This window comes from Phalangium opilio, unplaced genomic scaffold (genome assembly GCF_054372755.1).
Source record: "Phalangium opilio isolate 3A_F unplaced genomic scaffold, DU_Popi_V2 ptg000087l_1, whole genome shotgun sequence".
In the NCBI taxonomy this organism is placed as follows: domain Eukaryota; kingdom Metazoa; phylum Arthropoda; class Arachnida; order Opiliones; family Phalangiidae; genus Phalangium; species Phalangium opilio.
Genome location: NW_028324192.1, coordinates 3422106 through 3428128, shown reverse-complemented (window position 1 = coordinate 3428128; position 6023 = coordinate 3422106). Strand labels below are relative to the sequence as shown.

At 48.2% G+C, this 6023-nt stretch overlaps 2 non-coding genes across 2 annotated transcripts; both read left to right on the top strand.

Moving 5' to 3' along the window:
- The first annotated feature begins 380 nt into the window (after positions 1-380).
- Positions 381-453, top strand: TRNAT-GGU (transfer RNA threonine (anticodon GGU)). The gene has a single exon. It is a non-coding gene; the product is annotated as a tRNA-Thr (tRNA).
- A 1226-nt stretch (positions 454-1679) lies between these two features.
- TRNAT-GGU (transfer RNA threonine (anticodon GGU)) lies at positions 1680-1752 on the top strand. Its single transcript has one exon. It is a non-coding gene; the product is annotated as a tRNA-Thr (tRNA).
- The last annotated feature ends 4271 nt before the right edge of the window (positions 1753-6023 follow it).

Sequence of the window (6023 nt, the reverse complement as noted above, 5' to 3'; positions counted from 1 at the left end):
TACCCGGGAGCGGTGTTGTGGGATCTCGAATGTAACGTAGAAAGCCAAAGTTTTTCCACAATACCTGACGACCATTTAACTTTTGGGCTTCCGTGGCGCAATGGTTAGCGCGTTCGGCTGTTAACCGAAAGGTTGGTGGTTCAAGCCCATCCGGGAGCGGTGTTGTGACGTCTCAGATGTTACGTAAAAAGTCAAGGTTTTTCCACAATACCTGACGACCATTTAATTTTTGGGCTTCCGCGGCTCAATAGTTAGCGCGTTCGGCTGTTAACCAATGGGTTGGTGGTTCGAGGCCACCCGGGAGCGGTGTTGTGGGATCTCACATGTAACATAGAAAGCCAAAGTTTTTCCACAATACCTGACGACCATTTAATTTTTGGGCTTCCGTGGCGCAATGGTTAGCGCGTTCGGCTGGTAACCGAAAGGTTGGTGGTTCAAGCCCACCCGGGAGCGGTGTTGTGGGATCACGAATGTAACGTAGAAAGCCAAAGTTTTTCCAGAATACCTGACGACCATTTAATTTTTGGGCTTCCGTGGCGCAATAATTAGCGCGTTCAGCTGTTAATCGAAAGGTTGGTGGTTCGAGCCCACCCGAGAGAGGTGTTGTGGGGTCTCAGATGTAGCGTAAAAAGTCAAAACTTTTCCACAATACGTGACAACCATTTAATTTCTGAGCTTTCGTGGCTCAATGGTTAGCGCGTTCGGCTGTTTGCCAATAGGTTGGTGGTTCGAGCCCACCCGGGAGCGGTGTTGTGGGATCTCAAATGTAACGTAGAAAGCGAAAGTTTTTCCACAATACCTGACGACCATTTAATTTTTGGGCTTCCGGGGCGCAATGGTTAGCGCGTTCAGCTGTTATTCAAAAGACTGGTGGTTTGAGCCCTTTCGGGAGCGGTGTTGTGAGGTCTCAGATGTAGCGTAAAAAGTCAAAACTTTTCCACAATACGTGACAACCATTTAATATCTGAGCTTTCGTGGCTCAATGGTTAGCGCGTTCGGCTGTTAGCCAATAGGTTGGTGGTTCGAGCCCACCCGGGAGCGGTGTTGTGGGATCTCAAATGTAACGTAGAAAGCCAAAGTTTTTCCACAATACCTGACGACCATTTAATTTCTGAGCTTCCGTGGCTCAATGGTTAGCGCGTTCAGCTGTTAATCGAAAGGTTGGTGGTTGTGGGGTCTCAAATGTAACGTAGAAAGCCAAAGTTTTTCCACAATACCTGACAACCATTTAATTTCTGAGCTTCCGTGGCTCAATGGTTAGCGCGTTCGGCTGTTAGCCAATAGGTTGGTGCTTCAAGCATACCCGGGAGCGGTGTTGTGGGATCTCGAATGTAACGTAGAAAGCCAAAGTTTTTCCACAATACCTGACGACCATTTAATTTTTGGGCTTCCGTGGCGCAATGGTTAGCGCGTTCGGCTGTTAACTGAAAGGTTGGTGGTTCAAGCCCATCCGGGAGCGGTGTTGTGACGTCTCAGATGTTACGTAAAATTCAAGGTTTTTCCACAATACCTGACGAACATTTAATTTTTGGGCTTCCGTGGCTCAATAGTTAGCGCGTTCGGCTTTTAACCAATAGGTTGGTGGTTCGAGGCCACCCGGGAGCGGTGTTGTGGGATCTCACATGTAACGTAGAAAGCCAAAGTTTTTCCACAATACCTGACGACCATTTAATTTTTGGGCTTCCTTGGCGCAATGGTTAGCGCGTTCGGCTGGTAACCGAAAGGTTGGTGGTTCAAGCCCACCCGGGAGCGGTGTTGTGGGATCACGAATGTAACGTAGAAAGCCAAAGTTTTTCCACAATACCTGACGAATATTTAATATTTGGGCTTCCTTGGCGCAATGGTTAGCGCGTTTGGCTGTTAACAGAAAGTTTGGTGGTTCGAGCACACCCGGGAGCGGTGCTATGAGGTCTCAGATGTTACGTAAAAAGTCAAAGTTTTTCCACAATACCGGACTACCATTTAATTTCAGAGCTTCCGTGGCTCAATGGCTAGCGCTTTCGGCTTTTAACCGAAATTTTGGTTTTTCGAGCCCATCCGGGAGCGTTTTGTGAGGTCTCAGATGTAACGTAAAAAGTCAGAGTTTTTCCACAATACATGACGACCATTTAATATTTAGGCTTCCGTGGCGCAATGGTTAGCGCGTTCAGCTGCTATTCAAAAGACTGGTGGTTTGAGCCCTCCCGGGAGCGGTGTTGTGACGTCTCGAATGTAACGTAAAATGTCAGAGTTTTTCCACAATACCTGACGAACATTTAATTTTTGGGCTTCCGTGGCGCAATAATTAGCGCGTTCAGCTGTTAATCGAAAGGTTGGTGGTTCGAGCCCACCCGGGAGAGGTTTTGTGGGGTCTCAGATGTAGCGTAAAATGTCAAAACTTTTCCACAATACGTAACAACCTTTTAATTTCTGAGCTTCCGTGGCTCAATGCTTAGCGCGTTCGGCTGTTAGCCAATAGGTTGGTGGTTCGAGCCCACCCGGGAGCGGTGTTGTGGGATCTCAAATGTAACGTAGAAAGCCAAAGTTTTTCCACAATACCTGACGACCATTTATTTTTTGGGCTTCCTTGGCGCAATGGTTAGAGCGTTCGGCTGTTAACCGAAAGGCTGGTGGTTCGAGCCCAACCGAGAGAGGTGTTGTAGGGTCTCAGATGTAACGTAATAAGTCATAACTTATCCACAATACGTGACAACCATTTAATTTCTGAGCTTCCGTGGCTCAATGGTTAGCGCGTTCGGCTGTTAACCAATAGGTTGGTGGTTCGAGCCCACCCAGGAGCGGTGGTGTGGGATCTCAAATGTAACGTAGAAAGCCAAAGTTTTGCCACAATACCTGACGACCATTAAATTTTTGGGCTTCCTTGGCGCAATGGTTAGCGCGTTCGGCTGTTAACCGAAAGGTTGGTGGTTCGAGCCCAACCGGAATAGGTGTTGTGACGTCTCAGGTGTGACGTAAAAAGCCAAGGTTTTTTCCACAACACCTGACGACCATTTAACTTTTGGGCTTCCGTGGCGCAATGGTTAGCGCGTTCGGCTTTTAACCAATAGGTTGGTGGTTCGAGCCCATCCGGGAGCGGTGTAGTGAGGTCTCAGATGTAACGTAAAGTGTCAGAGTTTTTCCACAATACCTGACGAACATTTAATTTTTGGGCTTCCGTGCCGCAATGACTAGCGCGTTCAGCTGTTAATCGAAAGGTTGAAGGTTCGAGCCCACCCGGGAGAGGTGTTGTGGGGTCTCAGATGTAGCGTAAAAAGTCAAAACTTTTCCACAATACGTGACAACCATTTAATTTCTGAGCTTCCGTGGCTCAATGGTTAGCGCGTTCGGCTGTTAACCAATAGGTTGGTGGTTCGAGCCCACCCAGGAGCGGTGGTGTGGGATCTCAAATGTAACGTAGAAAGCCAAAGTTTTGCCACAATACCTGACGACCATTAAATTTTTGGGCTTCCTTGGCGCAATGGTTAGCGCGTTCGGCTGTTAACCGAAAGGTTGGTGGTTCGAGCCCAACCGGAATAGGTGTTGTGACGTCTCAGGTGTGACGTAAAAAGCCAAGGTTTTTTCCACTACACCTGACGACCATTTAACTTTTGGGCTTCCGTGGCGCAATGGTTAGCGCGTTCGGCTTTTAACCAATAGGTTGGTGGTTCGAGCCCATCCGGGAGCGGTGTAGTGAGGTCTCAGATGTAACGTAAAATGTCAGAGTTTTTCCACAATACCTGACGAACATTTAATTTTTGGGCTTCCGTGCCGCAATGACTAGCGCGTTCAGCTGTTAATCGAAAGGTTGAAGGTTCGAGCCCACCCGGGAGAGGTGTTGTGGGGTCTCAGATGTAGCGTAAAAAGTCAAAACTTTTCCACAATACGTGACAACCATTTAATTTCTGAGCTTCCGTGGCTCAATGGTTAGCGCGTTCGGCTGTTAACCAATAGGTTGGTGGTTCGAGCTCATCCGGGAGCGGTGTTGTGACGTCTCAGATGTGACGTAAAAAGTCAAGGTTTTTCCACAATACCGGACGACCATTTAAATTTTGGGCTTCCGTGGCGCAATCGTTAGCGCGTTCGGCTGTTAACAGAAAGGTTGGTGGTTCGAGCACACCCGGGAGCGGTGCTATGAGGTCTCAGATGTTACGTAAAAAGTCAAAGTTTTTCCACAATACCGGACGACCATTTAATTTTTGGGCTTCCGTGGCGCAATGGTTAGCGCGTTCAGCTGCTATTCAAAAGACTGGTGGTTTGAGCCCTCCCGGGAGCGGTGTTGTGACGTCTCAGATGTAACATAAAATGTCAGAGTTTTTCCACAATACCTGACGAACATTGAAATTTTGGGCTTCCGTGGCGCAATGGTTAGCGCGTTCAGCTGTTAATCGAAAGGTTGGTGGTTCGAGCCCACCCGGGAGAGGTGTTGTGGGGTCTCAGATGTAGCGTAAAAAGTCTAAACTTTTCCACAATACGTGACAACCATTTAATTTCTCAGCTTCCGTGGCTCAATGGTTAGCGCGTTCGGCTGTTAACTAATAGGTTAGTGGTTCGAGCCCACCCGGGAGCGGCGTTGTGGGATCTCATATGTAACGTAGAAAGCCAAAGTTTTTCCACAATACCTGACGATCATTTAATTTTTGGGCTTCCGTGGCGCAATGGTTAGGGCGTTCGGCTGTTAACCAATAGGTTGGTGGTTCGAGCCCACCCGGGCGCGGTGTTGTGGGATCTCAAACGTAACGTGGAAAGCCAAAGTTTTTCCACAATACCTGACGACCATTTAATTTTTGGGCTTCCGTGGCGCAATGATTAGCACGTTCAGCTGTTAATCGAAAGGTTGAAGGTTCGAGCCCACCCGGGAGAGGTGTTGTGGGGTCTCAGATGTAGCGTAAAAAGTCAAAACTTTTCCACAATACGTGACAGCCATTTAATTTCTGAGCTTCCGTGGCGCAATGGTTAGCGCGTTCAGCAGTTAACAAATAATTTAGTGGTTCGAGCCCACCCGGGAGCGGCGTTGTGGGATCTCAAACGTAACGTAGAAAGCCAAAGTTTTTCCACAATACCTGACGACCATTTAATGTTTGGGCTTCCGTGGCGCAATGGTTAACGCGTTCGGCTGTTAACCAATAGGTTGGTGGTTCGAGCCCACCCGGGAGCGGTGTTGTGGGATCTCAAATGTAACGTAGAAAGCCAAAGTTTTTCCACAATACGTGACGACCATTTAATTTCTGAGCTTCGTGGCTCAATGGTTAGCGCGTTCGGCTGTTAACCAATAGGTTGGTGGTTAGAGCCCATCCGGGAGCGGTGTTGTGAGGTCTCAGATGTGACGTAAAAAGTCAAGGTTTTTCCACAATACCTGACGAACATTGAATTTTTGGGCTTCCGTGGCGCAATGGTTAGCGCGTTCAGCTTTTAATCGAAAGGTTGGTGGTTCGAGCCCACCCGGGAGCGGTGTTGTGGGATCTCAAATGTAACGTAGAAAGCCAAAGTTTTTCCACAATACCTGACGACCATTTATTTTTTGGGCTTCCTTGGCGCAATGGTTAGAGCGTTCGGCTGTTAACCGAAAGGCTGGTGGTTCGAGCCCAACCGAGAGAGGTGTTGTAGGGTCTCAGATGTAACGTAATAAGTCATAACTTATCCACAATACGTGACAACCATTTAATTTCTGAGCTTCCGTGGCTCAATGGTTAGCGCGTTCGGCTGTTAACCAATAGGTTGGTGGTTCGAGCCCACCCAGGAGCGGTGGTGTGGGATCTCAAATGTAACGTAGAAAGCCAAAGTTTTGCCACAATACCTGACGACCATTAAATTTTTGGGCTTCCTTGGCGCAATGGTTAGCGCGTTCGGCTGTTAACCGAAAGGTTGGTGGTTCGAGCCCAACCGGAATAGGTGTTGTGACGTCTCAGGTGTGACGTAAAAAGCCAAGGTTTTTTCCACAACACCTGACGACCATTTAACTTTTGGGCTTCCGTGGCGCAATGGTTAGCGCGTTCGGCTTTTAACCAATAGGTTGGTGGTTCGAGCCCATCCGGGAGCGGTGTAGT